Source organism: Heptranchias perlo, chromosome 13 (assembly GCF_035084215.1).
Source record: "Heptranchias perlo isolate sHepPer1 chromosome 13, sHepPer1.hap1, whole genome shotgun sequence".
In the NCBI taxonomy this organism is placed as follows: Eukaryota; Metazoa; Chordata; class Chondrichthyes; order Hexanchiformes; family Hexanchidae; genus Heptranchias; species Heptranchias perlo.
Window position 1 is genome coordinate 8,041,916 of NC_090337.1, and position 22,224 is coordinate 8,064,139.

The following is a 22,224-nucleotide window of genomic DNA, read 5'->3' on the forward strand; positions in this document are numbered from 1 at the left end:
GGGTTTGGAAGTGTTGGGGAGAGGTCCGGGGTTTGGAAGCGTTGGGGAGAGGTCCGGGGTTTGGAAGTGTTGGGGAGAGGTCCTGGGTTTGGAAGCGTTGGGGAGAGGTCCTGGGTTTGGAAGCGATGGGGAGAGGTCTGGGGTTTGGAAGTGTTGGGGAGAGGTCCTGGGTTTGGAAGCGTTGGGGAGAGGTCCTGGGTTTGGAAGTGTTGGGGAGAGGTCCGGGGTTTGGAAGTGTTGGGGAGAGGTCCTGGGTTTGGAAGTGTTGGGGAGAGGTCCGGGGTTTGGAAGTGTTGGGGAGAGGTCCTGGGTTTGGAAGTGTTGGGGAGAGGTCCTGGGTTTGGAAGCGATGGGGAGAGGTCCGGGGTTTGGAAGTGTTGGGGAGAGGTCCTGGGTTTGGAAGTGTTGGGGAGATGTCCGGGGTTTGGAAGTGTTGGGGAGAGGTCCTGGGTTTGGAAGCGATGGGGAGAGGTCCGGGGTTTGGAAGTGTTGGGGAGAGGTCCGGGGTTTGGAAGTGTTGGGGAGAGGTCCGGGGTTTGGAAGTGTTGGGGAGAGGTCTGGGGTTTGGAAGTGTTGGGGAGAGGTCCGGGGTTTGGAAGTGTTGGGGAGAGGTCCTGGGTTTGGAAGTGTTGGGGAGAGGTCTGGGGTTTGGAAGTGTTGGGGAGAGGTCCGGGGTTTGGAAGTGTTGGGGAGAGGTCTGGGGTTTGGAAGTGTTGGGGAGAGGTCCGGGGTTTGGAAGTGTTGGGGAGAGGTCCGGGGTTTGGAAGTGTTGGGGAGAGGTCCGGGGTTTGGAAGTGTTGGGGAGAGGTCCGGGGTTTGGAAGCGTTGGGGAGAGGTCTGGGGTTTGGAAGTGTTGGGGAGAGGTCCGGGGTTTGGAAGTGTTGGGGAGAGGTCCGGGGTTTGGAAGTGTTGGGGAGAGGTCCGGGGTTTGGAAGTGTTGGGGAGAGGTCCGGGGTTTGGAAGTGTTGGGGAGAGGTCCTGGGTTTGGAAGTGTTGGGGAGAGGTCCGGGGTTTGGAAGTGTTGGGGAGAGGTCCTGGGTTTGGAAGTGTTGGGGAGAGGTCCGGGGTTTGGAAGCGTTGGGGAGAGGTCCTGGGTTTGGAAGTGTTGGGGAGAGGTCCTGGGTTTGGAAGTGTTGGGGAGAGGTCCGGGGTTTGGAAGTGTTGGGGAGAGGTCCAGGGTTTGGAAGTGTTGGGGAGAGGTCCGGGGTTTGGAAGCGTTGGGGAGAGGTCCTGGGTTTGGAAGTGTTGGGGAGAGGTCCGGGGTTTGGAAGTGTTGGGGAGAGGTCCGGGGTTTGGAAGTGTTGGGGAGAGGTCCTGGGTTTGGAAGTGTTGGGGAGAGGTCCGGGGTTTGGAAGTGTTGGGGAGAGGTCCGGGGTTTGGAAGCGTTGGGGAGAGGTCCTGGGTTTGGAAGTGTTGGGGAGAGGTCCGGGGTTTGGAAGTGTTGGGGAGAGGTCCGGGGTTTGGAAGTGTTGGGGAGAGGTCCTGGGTTTGGAAGTGTTGGGGAGAGGTCCGGGGTTTGGAAGTGTTGGGGAGAGGTCCGGGGTTTGGAAGCGTTGGGGAGAGGTCCTGGGTTTGGAAGCGTTGGGGAGAGGTCCTGGGTTTGGAAGTGTTGGGGAGAGGTCCGGGGTTTGGAAGTGTTGGGGAGAGGTCCTGGGTTTGGAAGTGTTGGGGAGAGGTCCGGGGTTTGGAAGTGTTGGGGAGAGGTCCGGGGTTTGGAAGTGTTGGGGAGAGGTCCTGGGTTTGGAAGTGTTGGGGTGAGGTCCGGGGTTTGGAAGTGTTGGGGAGAGGTCCTGGGTTTGGAAGTGTTGGGGAGAGGTCCGGGGTTTGGAAGTGTTGGGGAGAGGTCCGGGGTTTGGAAGTGTTGGGGAGAGGTCCTGGGTTTGGAAGTGTTGGGGTGAGGTCCGGGGTTTGGAAGTGTTGGGGAGAGGTCCGGGGTTTGGAAGTGTTGGGGAGAGGTCCGGGGTTTGGAAGTGTTGGGGAGAGGTCTGGGGTTTGGAAGTGTTGGGGAGAGGTCCGGGGTTTGCTTATTTGCCAAACTAGAACCTCGCAAATGCTGACCAGCAAAAAAATGTTGGCATAGTCTTCAAAAAGCTGACAACTCAAGAACAGCCCTAACCTGAAAATGAGTTGCACAGGCTTTGTAACTTGAGCAGTAGGAATACACAAGATTCCTCCATGTGTATTGGAGGAAATAAAACAAACACATGAATGGAGAAAATCTAAATGCTGAAATCATAAAATTGGTGTTGCATTTCTGAAGGGAGAAGAAATCAAAGGACCTGCTCACTGGAAAAAAAAATTGAATTTTTACGGTAAAAGTGATGCATTCCATGTAATGTACATTAATACTTCACAATTAATAGATTTTTAATCTAAAAAAGGAAAAACAAAGAGGAATTTGGATTTTCAACAGAATCACTTACCCTGAAGTTACTTCAAAAGTCACTCTCCCACATCCAATCCTATACCTCAGTTCACAAAAATATTCAATCTGCTCCAGACCTAGTTCACAGACCAAGCACCTCTTACAACTCCATGTCCTTTCAGAGATACTTTCTTCTCCAACCCTCCCAGCTGGTAGTGAAACTCTTCTTCCTCTAGTCAATTCAAATTGGAACACTTCTCCTCCTCCTCCAGCCTAATTAAGATGGTGCTCTTCTGCCCCTCCCCCCCGTTCAAGCTGGCACTCTTCTCCTCCATCTTCACTGTCCCCGCCCCATACATTTCCCCTTTGCTGTACATTCTACCCCCTCCTCTCTTCTATCTCTTCCCCTCAAAATTACATTTCTCCTTTTATTTCCCTTTCCCCTCCTCCTCCTCTCCCCATCACATCCACTGCCATCCCCTTCCCATTACATTTTCTCCACTTCCCTTGCCCTCCTCTTCCTCTCCGTTCCCCTTTCTTTCCTCCTTCTTCCCCTCTCCTTCTCTTCCCCTCCCTTTTTCCTGCCTCTCCCCATTCCTATCCCTCTTCCCCTTTCCATTGCTTTCTCTCCCCTTCCTCGCCCTTCTATCCACTCCCTTTCCCTTCCCCTCTTCCCTTTATTTCTGATGTGGAGATGCCGGTGATGGACTGGGGTTGACAATTGTAAACAATTTTACAACACCAAGTTATAGTCCAGCAATTTTATTTTAAATTCACAAGCTTTCGGAGGCTTCCTCCTTCGCATTTATAATTCACAGAACAATGCTTGGTGAGTACAGACAGTTTTTTCAACTGCCCGTTGCCAAGGCAATCAGTGTGCAGACAGACAGGTGTTACCTGCCAGGTCTCAGAATATACAAATCACCAAAAAAAAAACAACAAACAAAAAAAAACAGAGATAGAGAGGTAGAAACATAGAAAAGACAGCAACTGACCCGTTATATTAAAAACAGATAACATTTGTTCGCTGGTGGGGTAACGTGTAGCGTGACATGAACCCAAGATCCCGGTTGAGGCCGTCCTCATGGGTGCGGAACTTGGCTATCAATTTCTGCTCGACGATTTTGCGTTGTCGTGTGTCTCGAAGGCCGCCTTGGAGTACGCTTACCCGAAGGTCGGTGGATGAATGTCCATGACTGCTGAAGTGTTCCCCGACTGGGAGGGAACCCTCCTGTTTGGCGATTGTTGCGCGGTGTCCGTTCATCCGTTGTCGCAGCGTCTGCATGGTCTCGCCAATGTACCATGCGCTGGGGCATCCTTTCCTGCAACGTATGAGGTAGACAACGTTGGCCGAGTCACAGGAGTATGAACCATGCACCTGGTGGGTGGTGTCCTCTCGTGTGATGGTGGTATCTGTGTCGATGATCTGGCATGTCTTGCAGAGGTTACCGTGGCAGGGTTGTGTGGTGTCGTGGACGCTGTTCTCTTGAAAGCTAGGTAATTTGCTGCGAACGATGGTCTGTTTGAGGTTGGGTGGCTGTTTAAAGGCGAGTAGTGGAGGTGTGGGGATGGCCATAGCGAGGTGTTTGTCCTCATTGATGACATGTTGAAGACTGCGGAGGACATGGCGTAGTTTCTCCGCTCCGGGGAAGTACTGGACGACAAAGGGTACTCTGTTGGTTGCGTCCCGTGTTAGTCTCCTGAGGAGGTCTATGCGATTTTTTGCTGTGGCCCGTCGGAACTGTCGATCGATGAGTCGAGCGTCATATCCCGTTCTTACTAGGGCGTCTTTCAGCGTCTGTCGGTGTCCCTTTATTTCTGCCTCTCCTTTCCCACTTACTTCCTTCTCCTCTCCCCATCCCATTCTCATGAGTGTTCTAGTATTTGGTGCTAAGAGCATCGAACATATTGTTTTTTTAGCCACTAGAATCAGGAGGAGCGGAATGAGCATGCAGGGTGGTGGTGGTGGGGTGGGGGGTGCGGGGAGGGGGTTTGGCGATTCTGTTGAGTTGTCAACAAATGCTGACATGCTGAGCAGGCTCCCAAAACCCTGACTGTGAGCATTACACCTAACTGTTGGATGTGTGGGTTTCAGGTGACTCACAGGGCCCTGGGGTCCAGCAACACTGTGAAGAGGGAATCTTGGGGTCAGACTTATCACTTTGTGGAGGGTGGTTCCTGGTGCTTGGCAGCATTGGCATGATGGAGGACAAGGAGTCTGTCAGCAATGGGAAAGGGTGCTTTGGCCATGGCAGTACTTGAGATCAGAATCCTGGGGTCTAGTAGCACTGGGGAGGCTCCTGCAGTCTGGCAGAATTGGGAAGCAGCTTTGGGAAGGTGATCCTGTCTGTCAGAGTAGAGGAGGGGGTAAGATCTGGGATTAGTAAGACTGGGGAGGATTCAACAGTCTAGCAGTGATGGGTTTCAAAGGGACATCCGGTGGGGGAAGCAGTAATTCTTTACTCAGCTCTTCCATGTTGTCAGATGCCTGTCCCTTGGCCCCAAGCTGCCAGACACTGGAACCTCTCCTCCTGTATCGCCAGATCCTGGGATCCCACCCCAGTGCTGTCACATCCACCCCATGAGCCCAACCCAACATTTGAAGAGCAGCACCTCAGTGGATCCTGGGGTTTGGGAGGACTGGAAGCAACAGAGTCAAGAACTGACAGCACAAGGGGCAGGGTCCATGGTTCTGGCAACAATGGGAGGGCAACCTCAGGGCAGCTTGGGGAGCCAAGTAAAGAATCATTGCCCACCCTCCAAAATGATCACCAACCCACCCACCCCCAGTCTCCTCTCCGTACTCACACTCTCAACATTATCAGATAATGTAGATAGCTGGAATAAGAGACAGAAGGGAGACAGGGCTCTTTGTTGGATGGATTAGACTGGGGAGCATCTGTCTGTCATAGGTTGAGCGGGAAGATTGGAGGATTGGGGAGGGGGAAGAAATGGAACCTGTCAGTATTTTGGATGACAAAGTTATAGGATAATAGAGGGCATCAGCCTTCATACTAACCCAGCCCAACCCCCCTTCTCTTTTTTTCAAAAACTTATAAAATAGGACAACAGAAGTGATTTTCTTTTTTTTCATGTGAGATTTAGGCCCCCCTTTTATAAGAAGGTGGGGGGGTGGGGTTAAGGTGTGTTTTATTTACAACAAATCAAAAAACCAAAATAAGCGTCAAATAATAATTTTATTTTAACAATCCAGGATGCACTCCAGTCGCAGAAAGCCTCAAGCGTACCGGCAGACATCGCCGCTCCTTCTCCAGGGCCACCCGGGCACAAAGAATGCCGCGGAAGAGAGGCAGACAGTCGGAGCGACCGCCCCCATGGGCCATGTCTAGCCTGGACCTGTGGATAGCCACCTTGGACAGGCTCAGGAGCAGGCCAACGAGGACGTCCTCTGACTTGCCCACCCCCCCTCCTCACCGGGCGACTAAAGATCAGGAGCATGGGACTGAAGTGCAGCCAGAACTTGAGGAGCAGCCCCCTTAAATAGTGGAACAGGGGCTGCAGCATCCCACACCGTGAATGAATAATGCACGGAGCAGTCTCTACGATCAGGCTTTTAAGTCATTTCACAGACTCCAAACCACAGAGATTGCAGGTGGCCTGGAGTCCGTGAAATGGCTTAAAAGCCTGTTCGTAGGGACTGCTCCGTGCAACACTCTCCATCCCAGATCCCCAATGGGCCCAACCCCCCTTTATCTCCTCCTCATCCCTCTCCAGTTTTCCAGTACTTGATTTGTAAAATGATTCTATATTCATATGGGATGGTCCACTCTGGCAACTGCAAATGCCAGTGAAGTGGATCATTTTGTGTGTACACAAATGACCCCAATTTCATACATATCCATCAGACATGTGCACATGTGGACAAAAATGTCCCACATTGGGCCATTTTCTTTTACATTTTTTCCCCCCCCCCCAAATTAAAAAAAGGCTATATAATTACCACCACTCTGCACTTCCCTCCAGAATGTCTGTTCACTCACAAACACAGCCTTGTCATCCATTACCTTATTGTGGATGTTCGTATTGACATTCAGACTTTGACCAAAACTTGGCTCAAGGATGGCAGCACCTTGCTTCTTACAAAAAAAATTAAAATATTTCATCATGGCTTTCAAAAGGCAATTGGATTAGTACTTGAAGGAAACTAAAATTGCAGGGCTGCGGGGGAGTGGGGCTAGCTGGATTGCTCTTGCAGAGAGCCAGCATGGGTCCAAAGGGCCTCCTGTGCTCTAACTATTCTGTGATTCTATGCTTCTAACACAAAATAAACTCTCTTCCCTGCTTAACTATATTTTCCAACTCCCCAGCCCAAATTGGCCCTTTAATAAAGGCCCTGGTGTTGTTGCTATGGTGACGCAGCTGTTCATCTTCTCCATGCCGGAAATCCGTTAGTCGCCTGGAACTCTGGGTATTGCTGTTCCAACGTGAACCGTTAGGCGGGGACACGTGACCTAACGGACTACATCTCCCATCGGGCCTGCGCGGCGACTGTTAGCGCGCTAAACATTAACTTTGTGTTTTCTATTTCCTTTTAGACATGTCTTATTCGGTTGTGAGGAAGCCCAGGACAGTTGCAACACGGGGTACAGGGGGAGACGGTAGTCATGATAGAGGCGGAGCAACAGGTAGATGTGGGCTGGGGACGGCCCCAGCGACAGTTACAGGTGTAAGTACAGGTGGGTTGGGTACAGGTATTACAGGTACAGGTAGAGGTGGGTTGGGTACAGGTATTACAGGTACAGGTAGAGGTGGGTTGGGTACAGGTATTACAGGTACAGGTAGAGGTGGGTTGGGTACAGGTAGTACAGGTAGAGGTGGGTTGGGTACAGGTAGTACAGGTAGAGGTGGGTTGGGTACAGGTAGAGGTGGGTTGGGTACATGTAGTACAGGTAGAGGTGGGTTGGGTACAAGTAGAGGTGGGTTGGGTACAGGTGGTACAGGTAGAGGTGGGTTGGGTACAGGTAGGTTGGGTACAGGTAGAGTTAGTATAGGTGGAGGTGGGTTGGGTACAGGTAGAGGTGGAGGTGGATTGGAGATAGGTACAAGTAAAGGTAAGGGTAGCTCTACACTGCTGCAGAGATGCCCTGTCACCCATCAAAAAGCAACTGTGCATAAATCAGCCCCAAAAACAACGCACAGGTAAGAATCTGTGGTTTGAACAGGAATCTCTTGTTACTGTGAGACTCCAAATTGTAACTGTGTTCAGCACTCGTGTACAAGCTTCTTTTGTCTTTCAGTTAAGGTGACAAAACTGGAGCTTTGCTGCAAAAGGAGGTTTATCTTGGAATTTTAAAATTGTGGACATTTTATAATGGGCAACCATGTTGTCAATAGCGGTTTTGGCTATTAACAATGTGATTGGCAATAAAGAAAGAACTTGCACTTATGCTGTGCCTTTCAGGACCTCCCAGAGGGCTATACAGCTAATTAAGTACTTTTGCAGCGTAGTCACTGTTGTAGTGTAGGAGAGAGAGGCGGCACTAATCTGCTCACAGCAAGATCCCACAAACAACAATTCCAGAGCTTAGGGCCTAGGCAACTGAAGGCATGGCCGCCAATGGTGGAGCAATGAAAATTGGGGTTGCGCAAGAGGTCAGAATTGGAGGAGCGCAGAGATCTCAAAGGGTTGTAGGGCTGGAAGAGATTACAGAGATAGGGAGGGGCGAGGCCATGGAGGGATTTGAAAACAAGGATGAGAATTTTAAAATCAAGGAGCTGCCCTAAGCTCTTAACCCTAACCCTAAATTGCGCTGTGTCAATAGTGCGATGCAGGGCCGGCTGTGATGTCAATAGTCATTATGACATTATTGATGATTTAGGTCACTTATTTTTTAATAGTGAAAATCGTTTCACCTTTGTAGTCTTTAATAATTTCACTTGGGTTTTTTTCCAGTTATGGTGCATATTCTGTAACTGTACCAGACCAGAAGAAGAGGAGTGACTTACAGAAAAGTAAGTATTTTGTTTTCTTGAGAAGATTTTATTTTTTCCCCTGTGTTTCGAAATTCAGTTCTATGCCTGGCTAGTTAAAGTTGTGGTGTATGTTAAATTCCTGGCTAAGAACAAGTTATCAGCTGGTTCCTGAATGTTGAGTAACTATCACTAGAAAGTGTGTGAGAGCCAGCTAGATGATTCCCTTCTGTTTGTATATTACTGTGGGGAATCCCTGAATGGCATGGTCCAATTAGTAGTATTGTCTATTCTCGGCCTTTTGGCTAAGATCAAGTGGTCAAGTGGGGGAAGGCAACCATTTGGAGCCTTCCTGCCATTGTATGCCGGGGGGATGCAGTCAGGGAGAAATCCCCTCGGGCAGAGTGTAGAGCTTTGGCTTGTAGAGCTTTGGCTTGATGTAATGTCACTGCAAGGAATCTGGAATGAATCTGTAAGGCAATAAGGCACCCCAGAGTGTCAGAAAAAAAAAGTATTGTCTATTTGGAATCTCTGGACTTTTTTTAATTAAAGAAAAAGGTAAGTCTAGAATTTGTTTAAAGTACTGTCTAACTGTTACAATGTTTTTAAATTTCTGGCATTACACGTGGTGAATCAAGTTTATGCTTCTGCAAAAGGATTGGGTGTGTTGGGATATAGCAGTGGAGGAAGGGTGCACATTCCCAGTAAAAGAATTCGGAAAGAACTTTCTAAGAGATGTCCCCAGACAGCGGGTTTTGATTCATTCTTGGAAAATAAATAGTTTACTTATCTACTGTCAGTAGGTAAATTTGTTCTCCTCACATAACACTTGTCTAAATAAATCAATCTCTACATGTAATTGTAGGGAGCAGCTCTTAAACTTTACTATTTATCTGTTTAAGATGTGTTTTGTTTTTGAATGGTGAAGACTGATATTGTATATAATAAAAGATTAAACTAATTTGCATATTTAGCTTTGCAGGAGTACTTAGTATTATCAAAATTTTTATTCAGAATCTCCCATCAAACTTGAATCAGTACAGACCTTCAAGAGATTGTTTACATAAAAACTAGCAATGGTTGTTTAAAAAAGAAAGCGGTTGCATTTCCATAGTGCCTTTCATGACCTCAGGACGTCCTGAAGAGCTTTACAGCCAATGAAGTACTTTTGAAGTGTAGTCACTGTTGTAATACAGGAAACCCGGCAGTAAATTGTGCATAGCAAGGTCCCACAAAATAGCAATGAAATAAATAACTAGATAATCTATTTTTAAGTGTTATTTGAAGGGTAACTGTTGGCAAGGTGACTGGGAGAACTCCCCTGCTCTTCAAATAGTGCCATGGGATCTTTCACATTCACCTAAGAGGGAAGATGGGCCTTTGGTTCAACATCTCATCTGAAAGGTGACACCTCCAACAGAGTAGTACTCCCCTAGTACTGCACTGAAGTACCAGCCTAGGTTATATGCTCAAATCTCTGAAACAAAATCTTAAATAAATGAAATGCAATTAGTGTAACCATTGGAATACATGACAAAATACAAAAATGTTCCCCACTGGCCAGTTTTCTTATTGTGTGTATTTGTGTTGACTGTTCTTGTACTTGTCGACTGTAGTTGCAGGTGTTTAGCTGATATATAATGTTTTTGCTTTCAAAGTTACCTCAGAAAATGTTGGCGTTTATGCCTACTTTGTACTTTTTCTGTCTTAAAAATGGTTTCCCTGAGAGATTTTGCTCGCGGTAACTTTGAATTGGAGATGGCACGGCTTAGATACAGCAAGTCCAGGTGCACTCTGTGGATGGCCAATTTTGCTGTCTTTCGTAAAACATCTGTAGAAGTTGTAAACACTGATGCATGATGGTAACTGTAACTTGCTACCTGGTTGAGTCTCCTCAGCTGAAAGTGATACCGCAGGGAAGCTGAATGACTAAAATCTCAGCCTTCTTGCATAGGCAAAGGCCTCTGATGGAAAATATTAGTTATGTTAAGTACAGAAAATGCTTTGGTATGGGAAAATTTTGTTTACTTTGCCTTGGGGGGGTGGAACTGCCATTGGCAGCAATCCAGCAACTTCTATTCAGAGTAGGTTCTGTCTAGGTAGAACAGACCAATGCCTTGAAGGAAGAGATGCCTGGGATCTGTACATTTGTTGCTGGCTTACTGTTTGTGGCAGCTCCACCAGCAGTGGCAAACTAGCAACGTCAGGGAAGCAGTGCTGCTCTTTTCAGAGTTAATGGAAACTTAATTTAAGTCTGTTCTAAGTATCGATCATTCCAACATTTAGGTAAGGGTAGTTAATGCAGGATGTCTTTGGAATAGAACTAATAGGTGGCTACAAAGACAAGAACTCTAATTGAGTGAAAGCTCTAGCATTATACTTCCATCTAACATGTTTTATTCGACTTCCATTTAGGAGCAGCTGCAGAGTTGGCTGCGTTGGAAAAGCTGAAATGTCGGAATATTCACGTTTCTATCACTCCAAGTGCTGTTGGTGAGTGAAACATTATCACTGCAAGTCTAATTTAAAAACTGAGCCAAAATACATATTAATCTCGGTGGTATGTTTGCAAATGCAGGAATTGATGCTAAAGTTTAATTCTCTAAGTGCCTGAACCATTCAGGTTTTGAAGTGCAACACTGTACATTTGTGCTTCATTGTTTGGTGTGCCTGAAACTGATTTAGTTTTGTATGTTCTAAAGTTTGTATTGACATTCTTTCAAGAAAACGTTCGGTGCTCTTTGTATCCAGTAAGCCCTACGTATCTTTTAATTCATTCAGAGATGTAGGCAAAGCTGGCATTTATTGCCTAACCCCTAGGTGGTCAGCCACCGCCTTGAACCACTGCACTTCACATGGTGCCTTTTTTTTTGTAGCAGTTTGATAAAACTGAGTGGCTTGCTGGAGGACACCATATTGGTGTGGGATTGGAGTCACATTTTGACCAGACTGGGTAAGGACAGCAGGTTTACTTCCCTAAAGGACACTAGTGAACCAGTTGGGTTTTCACGACAATTTGACAGCTTTTACTGATACCAGTTTTTTTTTAACTGAATTCAAATTCACCGACTGCCATGGTGGGATTTGAATGCACACCTCTGGATTATTAGTCCAGACCTCTGGATTACTAGTCCAGTAACATAACCACTATGCTACCATACCCATCTTAATGTGCATTGAGCTGGTTTTGATCCTTGGATGGAATAAAGTATGAAGATTTTTTTTATATTTCAAAATATACCTTATTTCATAAAATTTAAGGATACCACAATTCCAAGGCGATACAATTCAAGCCAATAGAAACACAGATTGTACACAGTACGATTCCGATATTACAATTTAAACACAGTACATATCTTGTAATACATGGTGTACAATACAAGGTGGGCTGGCCTTATACGGTGGGCTTTCCCCATAGAGCCTTTGCTTAGGTCGCAACTCGCTTCAGTGGTTCCCGCACCACGTATTCCTGGACCTTGGAGTTTGCCAGTCGGCAACACTCGGTCATGGACAGCTCCTTCAGCTGGAAGACCAGCAGGTTTTGGGTGGACCAAAGGGCTTCCTTCACCGAGTTAATGGTCTTCCAGCCGCAGTTGATATCTGTCTTGGTGTGCGTCCCAGGGAACTGCCCGTGGAGCACACCAAGAGACAGATATATATATTTATATAGATATAGATATATTTATATGTGTGTGTGTGTGTGTGTATACGTACAATTTCTTAAAATGGGTGGACTAAGCATGTATGAGCAATTGATTGATTCTAACTTCTAATTGCATGTAAGTGGAATTTTGATTTTTATTTAGGGGGTACATTGACACAAGAGGAAGTGAGGAGAAAACAGCAGCAGGATTTCAGTAAGGCTGAAACGTTGCAGGTAAAATCAATTTGCATGCTAAATGTACCATAATTTCACCATATTTGTGAAGAGGTGACTGAGGCAGGCAAATTAATTAAAGTGATCTTGCATTTGTAGAAACCATTGCCAATGTAAGTGGGGCAGTTTGATAAGAATGCACGAAAGGTCATTGGTCCTCTAAATCTAGATGGCAGTGGGACTGGATGTTGGAGAACGGCTTCAGGAGGTGACTGCAGTATTGATAGAACATTAGAGTGTAGGTGACTGAAAAGTTGATATGGCTCTATTTCCTTACTAGAACGTTGTGAGTATGCTGGCACAGAACTTCAGATTTATAATTAGGCTTCCAGTCAAAATCTGGCAATTGCTTTAGATTAGAGATGTTCTGTCTTAAACTATGAGGGCCTCATATATGTTATAGGAGCAGTCTGTTTCAAGAATGCCATTCAAGGCAGGCTCCTTAATGTCTTGTATCTGGAGAGAAAACAGCAGGCTCCTCTCTGAATTAGCAGTAATTTTCCTCTGGCCTTTGCCTTAAGGTGGTGGCAGGGACCAAAGGGAGGTTTGGTACCCACTGCTGTATTACAGCATCTGCCTGAGTTGAATGATACAAGGGCATTTGTTATTTTTGGTTCCTTCAAACATTGCTCCAAGCTTGTTAGACAGCAGGAATCTCTGACCTAAGGACTGCCACTGCATGTTCCATGTAGATCTTTGAGTTAATGTTTGATCCAATTGGCATAGAACAGTATCTGTTATGAAGAGGAGGTTGAGGTCACATTTCTACAATAAAGTCTATGCATTTTAATAATCTCTGCACAGGAGTCTTTAAATGTTACGTGTTGCAGTGAATACACAATATGGTCTAGTGTGCAAAAGGGCACTTCAAAAATATTATTTGTAAGAAACATTTTTTGACATCTATCTGCTGAGGTGTCATGTTAACAAATTTGTTCCGCTTGACCGCTCAAACATGTACAGACAGGCTGAGAGGTCTTTGAATCCTACTAGAGGCGGAAGCTGTATTTGTGTGGTCAAACACTGTTTTGAATCCTACGAATGGGCGACCACCTAAGTTTGAGAGAGTTTTTTTTTAAATCATTTATCTTCAAAGTATTTTGAATGGTATACCTGAGGGAGACTTTCTCCCACTCAGCAGTCATTTTTCAGTCAACAGGGACACAAGACAGAGGCTCTATAATAGTAACAGCTATGAAAGACATAAGGGGCCATGTTTCAAGGGTCAGTTTTATGTTGAATGTTGATGCAGAACTGCTTTTGTGGTTTTCAGTATACTGAGACTAGGACAAGTATACTGAGACTAGGACAGTCTGTAATTACTGTAAATGTACTGGGTATATTTAATATTGTTCACTTGTCTCTTACTGTTCAATACTAACTAGTTTATTGCCTAAACCACAGTCTGATGTTTTTCCTTCTGCCTTTCCAAAGTTGAGGGAACTGTATGGTGGCATGTGATGTTGCTGTACTCCAGCATATTGGATACAAGAATTCCCTGTTAGACCCCGGGACTAAGTAAAGGCACACTCTGGGTTGTAGGGAGCAAATACTCTTGGGGGTGGTCTCTAATGCTGAACCAGGGGAAATATCTAGTGTAAGACCCCAAAAATGTAACCAGACCCAGTATAGTAATTGTAAACAATTTTACAACACCAAGTTATAGTCCAGCAATTTTATTTTAAATTCACAAGCTTTCGGAGGCTTCCCCCTTCGTCAGGTGAACGTCGTCATCGTTCACCTGACGAAGGGGGAAGCCTCCGAAAGCTTGTGAATTTAAAATAAAATTGCTGGACTATAACTTGGTGTTGTAAAATTGTTTACAATTGTCAACCCCAGTCCATCACCGGCATCTCCACATCAGTATAGTAATGGCAGGGATAGGACATCGTCAGTGCTTCTCATCCACCCCTTTGCCATCTGGGCTTGAATTTAAAAATTTGATAATATGTTAACATTTGGTCATTGCATTGCCAAAGCCTGAAATTCTCTTGATTTCATCAGACTGAACTTAGTGGACCTACACCAGCAAAGCCCAAAGAATGAAGCCTGAGCCCAATCAGTGGATCTTGCATTCCAGCGCCAAGAAGACACCCGACCACACGTGAATAGAATCTCAAAACTAGTCAAGCATAAAGGCATAACCATTGATGTAACGCAAGGCAATGTTCCTTTTTACCAGCTGACTTTGAAGACTCCGAGATTGCCCTAATCTCCTCAGCGGTGCTTGTGAGAAAAAAGAACTACGATTTATATAGAGCTTATTCTTCAGGATGTAACATATAAAGTAATGTATCCTGTTGTACTCAATAGTTTATATACATCTGGTGGAGGAAAAATATGTTTTAACCTTGAATGATGTTATGACCAAGGCTCCCAAAACATTCCTTTTTTAACATAATTTTCAAGTTTAAAAAAACAGTGGATGTTTTCACTCCCCAAATAGCTGACTGAACACTTTATCTAGGGAAATAGACTAAGCATAATCTAAGCCCCTGTACACACAATGTGTGAAGTTATTTCATCAATGCAACTTTAAACTTCAAAGTGTCATGTTCTAGCTAATATCAAATTAAATTGATGAGTGGCAATCTTTTATTGTGTCAAGTTGCACTACAATCCCTTTTTATTATAAATGGAGATATCATCTGTGCACTTTTGCTTTTCTAAAGCTTGTTAAATATTGTACTTTGTACTGTGAAAGATTTTTTTGTATATTCTAGGTGTTTCAATTATTAAAATGTAACATCTTATTTTCTTAATAAAAGTGACTGAGAAAAACTGTCCTTTTGAAATAACTGAATAAATCCATAGTAGGATTGAATACATCAAGTTTCTTCACTAGAGGGATGAGCACTAACACACAGTTATCATCGATGATTTGAAAAAGTTTAGGAATTTGGACTCTGAAAATCATGGATAATGGATACTAGAGAATGATTGCAGTTCCATACTCTGCTCTCAAACCATGAGAGTAAAGTTACAGTGGTTTATATAACACAATTTCTGATTTCTAACTGCACAGCTTTATTGCGGTTGTTGGTGGATGTCATTTGGATCTTGACAACCAGTGTGTATTTTGTAGTTTGCTGCACTAATGGCCTTGCACTGGATTTCAAGTGGTATTTGCGGTAAAACTGTGGATTCAACAAAAACTATTGTGCCACTTACATATTACGTATAGAGGTAATTTCACGAAACTCCATTCCTGCTGCAGGGCCTTTCTCCTTGGGCGTGCATGTCAGGCTGTAGCATTTATAGAGCTGATTTTTTTTGTAACCTGCCCTGCTCGTAGCAATTCTCTGTGTCAGAAATGGAGGCTTGTAAAATTACCCCTGAAGTTTGGCACCACTGTCTTGTGAAAGAATGTCACTGTATCTAAAATATTTGTTTTAATAGAATCCAAATGGCAATGTTTTTTTAAAAATTTTGCAGCCTGTGGAATAACATAGGGGCTTGAGGTGGAGTGGATTCATTTATCCATTTGTTTAAAATGATGGGGAGGCAGGAATGCTGATGAACTTGCAGTCTTTTTGGTGTACAGGATTGAGTTGTTCTTTAGAATTCCTGAGACCTCGGCCTGCAAGACGCCGAACTGAGCAGCTCTCTGCAGAAGAGGAATAGAAGAGATGACGAATGTTTAAAGAATTTGAGCATCGCAATTATTTGAAATGGGTGCAGCTTCAGCCCAAGGCTGTGCCACTAACATTAATGCTGCGGGAAGAGTGTTAGCCTCTTCTGCCTCCCAAGAAAGAGGATTACCTGTTCTCTTCCTTTTTCCCCCCCCCCCTCTCAATTATCATAAATTTAGAGGTCCAAAACCAGTACAACTTCATTCCGATTGGCATGAGTTGCTAACAGACTTTTAAAAAAAAAATTCTATTCCAGTGGCAATCCCTGTTATTAAGTTATCCCTCAACCAACACCACTAAAACAGATTATCTGGTCATTTATCTCATTGCTGTTTGTGGGATCTTGCTGTGCCCAAATTTACTGTGGCGTTTTCTACATTACAACAGTGACTACACTTCAAATGTAATTCATTGGCTGCAAAGCACTTGGGGACGTCCTGAGGTTGTGAAAGACACTGTATAAATGCAAGTCTTTTTTTTCTTTAAGGCAATGGGCATCCTACATAAAACTTGGCATTTATTAAGAAATTGGCTGAAAGAGGAAGCATAGGGTGATGGCTGGTTGTTGGGGAGATGTACTGGCTGCACTATTCCGAGGATGGTTGCTGAGTCCGCTGCTATTTTCAGTGGCCTGGATTCAGAAACTCAACGTATGTTTATCAAATTTGCAGATACTAAACTAGGGGAGGAAGGCAATAGAGTGTGATGAAGCAGCTGAGCAGTTACAGAAAGAACTCGCCAATATTCGCAAGTGGATGGAACTACATAAAAATACATAGAATTATATAAAATTACAAAACTGAAACAGGCCGACCACCACAACCAGTCCATGTTGGTGTTTATCCTCCATATGATTGTCCTATTCCCATATTCCTTTATTTCCTCTTTCCTTCAATCACTTGTCTAATCTAGTTTTTAATGATGATAGACTCCCTGCTTCAATTCTAACAATGCTGGTGCGGTCCACAGCCTCGCATAATAGAAGAGAAAATGAGGAACATAATGAATGGTGTTGAACTAGTTAGGAGAGAGACTGAAAGAGATCTGGGTATGCTACTACCCCTGACGCTGAGCATACCCAGGAATTGCCGAGAATCCATTAACAACAACAACTTGCATTTACATAGCGCCTTTAACGTGGTAAAACGTCCCAAGGTGCTTCACAGGAGCACAATCAGACAGAAAACGATACCGAATGAAAGAAGACGACGTTAAGACAGGTGACCAAACACTTGGTCAAAGAGGTAGGTTTTAAGCAGCGTCTTAAAGGAGGAGAGAGAGGTAGAGAGGCAAAGGGGTTTGGGAAGGGAATGCAAGAGCATAGGGCCTAGACGGGTGAAGGCACGGCTGCCAATGGCGGATTGAAGGAAGTGGGGAATACACAAGAGGCCTGAGTTGGAGGAATGCAGAATTCTCGGAGGGTTGTAGGCTGGAGGAGGTTACAGAGATAAGGAGGGGCAAGGCCGTGGAGGGATTTGAACATGAGGATGGGAATTTATAAACTGAGGCATTGGTGGACCGGGAGCCAATGTATATTTATCGAGCACGGGGGTGATGGGTGAACGGGACTTGGTCCGAATTGCGATACAGGCAGCAGAGATTTGGATGAGCTCAAGTTTATAGAGGGTGGAAGACAGGAGGCCGGCCATGAGAGCATTGGAATAGTCGAGTCTGGAGTTAACAAAAGCAAACAGAATAGAATCATAGAATCATAGAAGTTTACAACATGGAAACAGGCCCTTCGGCCCAACATGTCCATGTCGCCCAGTTTATACCACTAAGCTAGTCCCAATTGCCTGCACTTGGCCCATATCCCTCTATACCCATCTTACCCATGTAACTGTCCAAATGCTTTTTAAAAGACAAAATTGTACCCGCCTCTACTACTGCCTCTGGCAGCTCGTTCCAGACTCTCACCACCCTTTGAGTGAAAAAATTGCCCCTCTGGACCCTTTTGTATCTCTCCCCTCTCACCTTAAATCTATGCCCCCTCGTTATAGACTCCCCTACCTTTGGGAAAAGATTTTGACTATCTACCTTATCTATGCCCCTCATTATTTTATAGACTTCAAAAAGATCACCCCTAAACCTCCTACTCTCCAGGGAAAAAAGTCTCAGTCGATCCAACCTCTCCCTATAAGTCAAACCATCAAGTCCCGGCAGCATCCTAGTAAATCTTTTCTGCACTCTTTCTAGTTTAATAATATCCTTTCTATAATAGGGTGACCAGAACTGTATACAGTATTCCAAGTGTGGCCTTACTAATGTCTTGTACAACTTCAACAAGACATCCCAACTCCTGTATTCAATGTTCTGACCAATGAAACCAAGCATGCTGAATGCCTTCTTCACCACCCTATCCACCTGTGACTCCACTTTCAAGGAGCTATGAACCTGTACTCCTAGATCTCTTTGTTCTCTAACTCTCCCCAACGCCCTACCATTAACCGAGTAGGTCCTGGCCCGATTCGATCTACCAAAATGCATTACCTCACATTTATCTAAATTAAACTCCATCTGCCATTCATCGGCCCACTGGCCCAATTTATCAAGATCCCGTTGCAATCCTAGATAACCTTCTTCACTGTCCACAATGCCACCAATCTTGGTGTCATCTGCAAACTTACTAACCATGCCTCCTAAATTCTCATCCAAATCATTAATATAAATAACAAATAACAGCGGACCCAGCACCGATCCCTGAGGCACACCGCTGGTCACAGGCCTCCAGTTTGAGAAACAACCCTCCACAACCACCCTCTGTCTTCTGTCGTCAATCCAATTTTGTATCCAATTGGCTACCTCACCTTGGATCCCATGAGATTTAACCTTATGTAACAACCTACCATGCGCTATCTTGTCAAAGGCTTTGCTAAAGTCCATGTAGACCACGTCTACTGCACAGCCCTCATCTATCTTCTTGGTTACCCCTTCAAAAAACTCAATCAAATTCGTGAGACATGATTTTCCTCTCACAAAACCATGCTGACTGTTCCTAATCAGTCCCTGCCTCTCCAAATGCCTGTAGATCCTGTCTCTCAGAATACCCTCTAACAACTTACCCACTACAGATGTCAGGCTCACCGGTCTGTAGTTCCCAGGCTTTTCCTTGCCGCCCTTCTTAAACAAAGGCACAACATTTGCTACCCTCCAATCTTCAGGCACCTCACCTGTAGCTGTCGATGATTCAAATATCTCTGCTAGGGGACCCGCAATTTCCTCCCTAACCTCCCATAACGTCCTGGGATGCATTTCATCAGGTCCCGGACATTTATCTACCTTGATGCGCGTTAAGACTTCCAGCACCTCCCTCTCTGTAATATGTACACTCCTCAAGACATCACTATTTATTTCACAAAGTTCCCTAACATCCATGCCTTTCTCAACCGTAAATACCGATGTGAAATATTCATTCAGGATCTCACCCATCTCTTGTGGTTCCGCACATAGATGACCTTGTTGATCCTTAAGTGGCCCTACTCTCTTCCCTAGTTACTCTTTTGCCCTTTATGTATTTGTAGAAGCTCTTGGGATTCTCCTTTGCCTTATCTGCCAAAGCAATCTCATGTCCCCTTTTTGCCCTCCTGATTTCTCTCTTAACTCTACTCCGGCAATCTCTATACTCTTCAAGGGATCCACTTGATCCCAGCTGCCTATGCATGTCATATGCCTCCTGATCAGATGCTGATCCAGATCACCAAAGTTAATAGAGTTTAAACCTGAGGTCATCATTACTAACGCTGCATAGTGCTTTGGTTAGGGCTGCACCTTGAATATGCATTCAGTTCTGGTTACTGAGACAAAAAAGAAAATTTCAAGTTATGGAAATATTGCAGGGAAGGACATTGATGCTGACCCCTAGTGTCAGTGGAGTGACTTACAAGGAAAAATTTGAAAACCTTACTCTTAAACCTTGAAAGGTGAATGAGAGGAGATGTCGTGGAGTTTTATATGATATCAAGTGGAATAGAAAAGGTTAATTCTGAGAACTATTTCAACGTAAACCATGACTGCAAGACAAAGGAACATTGGTACAACTGTTAAAATGCCATTTCAGGACTGATGTCAGAATGCACCTCTTTACAAAACGATGATTAGTATCTCGAATAATAATCTGGGTCGGGTACTAGAGGCAGAAACTCTGGAATCATTCAAGACGCAGTTGGATGCTGCGATGAGGGAAATTGTAGGGGTGTCTGTGAAAGGTTGGGCAAAATGATTCATAAACCTGAGTTCATCCAAAACTCTGCTGCCATATCCTAAATCGCACCAAGTCTCATTCACCCATCATCCCTATGCTCACTCACCTACATTGGCTCCCTGTCCGGCAACGCCTCGATTTAAAAATTCTCATCCCTGTTTTCATGGCCTCACCTCTCCTTATCTCTGTAATCTCCTCCAGCCCTACAACACTCCGAGATCTCTGCGCTCCTCCAATTTTGACTTCTTGTGCATCCCCGATTTTAATCGCTCCACCATTGGCGGCCGTGCCTTTAGCTGCCTAGGTCCTAAGCTCTGGAATTCCCTCTTCTCCTTTTATATGCTCCTTTAAGCCTTCAATTTGGTCACCTGTCCTAATATCTCCTTATGTGGCTCAGTGTCAAATTTTGTTTCAGTACTGCGAAGCGATCTGTGACGTTTTACTACGTTAAAGGCTCTATATAAATGCAAGTTGTTGTTGTTAATCTCGTTCATATAGTTCATGTTTATAGGAAGTTTGTCATTTTACTGACCAGAACATGGTATTCTCCCACCCAAACTACATTTTTATATCTTTGGATGTAAGTTAGCTAAGCCAAGACAAGAAGAAAATGACCAAAGAAAAATGATGATGGCAACAGATGGTGAATGCAGAGAGTCCATGATGGTGGGTGCAGCAGTTAATTCAAGCTGCCAGTGTCCCAAATCCGATCTAGCTGAAGGGCCAGAAATATTTGCACCCACACCATGAGAATAGCCAGCATATTGAAAGTTGTTAGGAACGCATCGATACAACCGAAAACCTAATCTTTCTCAGCCTTATGTCAGCCTTGGATACCGTAACTTATTCTGTAATGGGGAGGCTGTCTATGACTGAGATATGCAATGTACTCAATTATACTTGTGCCAGTAATCATTTAAACTCTATCTAAATGCTTAATGTAATTGGCAATGTTTAAACGAACAATGATATTCAATGGAAAGTTTTGAATAAAGAAATAATAGTTCATACATCTGTGGGGGGGGGTTTTCGTTCATGGGATGTGGGCGTCGCTGGCGAGACCAGCATTTATTGCCCATCCCTAATTGCCCTTGAGAAAGTGGTGGTGAGCCGCCTTCTTGAAACGCTGCAGTCCGTGTCTGACTTCATCTTTGTCTCTGGCAAGAGGGAGGTAACTCACTCCCCTCAGGTTGTACTGTAATTCAGTGTTGAGTGATTCAGCGTTTAACTATTAAAATACTTTAGACTGGGTAATAGAAGATGGTTCAGAGGTGCGCTAAATTAAGCATCTTATAAACCTTAGGTGCAGATGAAAGAAGTCCAGTACAGTCTCTATGTATAAAGATCAGTCTCATATCTTTTAATGTGTAGATCTCATATCTCAGTGTTTAGACTGAATGTTGAAAAGTTTGAGAATACATTCTGACATATGGATGTGTTTTACTATTAACCGATGTCTTAACAGCACCTACCAATTAAGCCACCAGATGAGGTTATTTTTTAAAACAGTACAGGTTTAAGGCATCCAACTAAATAAAGGTTATATTGCATGCTTTAGCCAAATACCATATGACACTGAGTTGAAACTAAGTGTTTTAAATTTAATCTCGTTAAAGTAACTAATTGGATGTTGCGCCACATGATGGATTTTGTGGCTTTGGGGATTCGGTTTATCAGTTACCCAGCAGCCAGCAACTCCCAGATTAGCTCATGGAAAGTAGAAATGCCTCCATGAGGTCAGGACAGGAGTGGGGGTCACTGAATGGCAGATTTGGGAGTGACTTTTGAAAAACAGCAGCTCATCATCGCTCCCACAATGATAATGGAAGGGGGGGTTATGAGTACCTTGCCTTATTGATTCAAAGCCTGTGCCTGGTTCACCTTTGAACCCTTTGTTTCCAATCTCCTCAGCACTTTTTCTATCGACAACAGCTTTAAGATACAATAGGGGAATACAAGAAGCAATAAATCTAATTGTATCTCTTAACAACTACAAGAGTTTTATGAGGAGTAGTGGTGGTGTGACTCCCTCTTGCAGTGGAAGCTGGCAGAAACCTAGAAAAATTAGTTACCCTTTAAACTATTACATACCTTCCCACTGAAAAGTAAATACCTCACATTCTTGCAGTCTTGCATATCAACATTTCTGACTTACAAGTTGACTCAGTAGCATTGGTAGCATGTGCCTTATGAGTAGGCTTAATAAAATTTAATTGAG

The 22,224-nt window shown here is 44.5% G+C and overlaps 1 long non-coding RNA gene across 1 annotated transcript; it reads left to right on the top strand.

The window, feature by feature from the left end:
- The first annotated feature begins 7,235 nt into the window (after positions 1 to 7,235).
- On the top strand, positions 7,236 to 14,894 carry LOC137330985 (uncharacterized). Its single transcript, XR_010965345.1, has 5 exons — positions 7,236 to 7,525; positions 8,280 to 8,338; positions 10,712 to 10,789; positions 12,103 to 12,173; positions 14,178 to 14,894. It is a non-coding gene; the product is annotated as an uncharacterized lncRNA (long non-coding RNA).
- Positions 14,895 to 22,224: the final 7,330 nt, after the last annotated feature.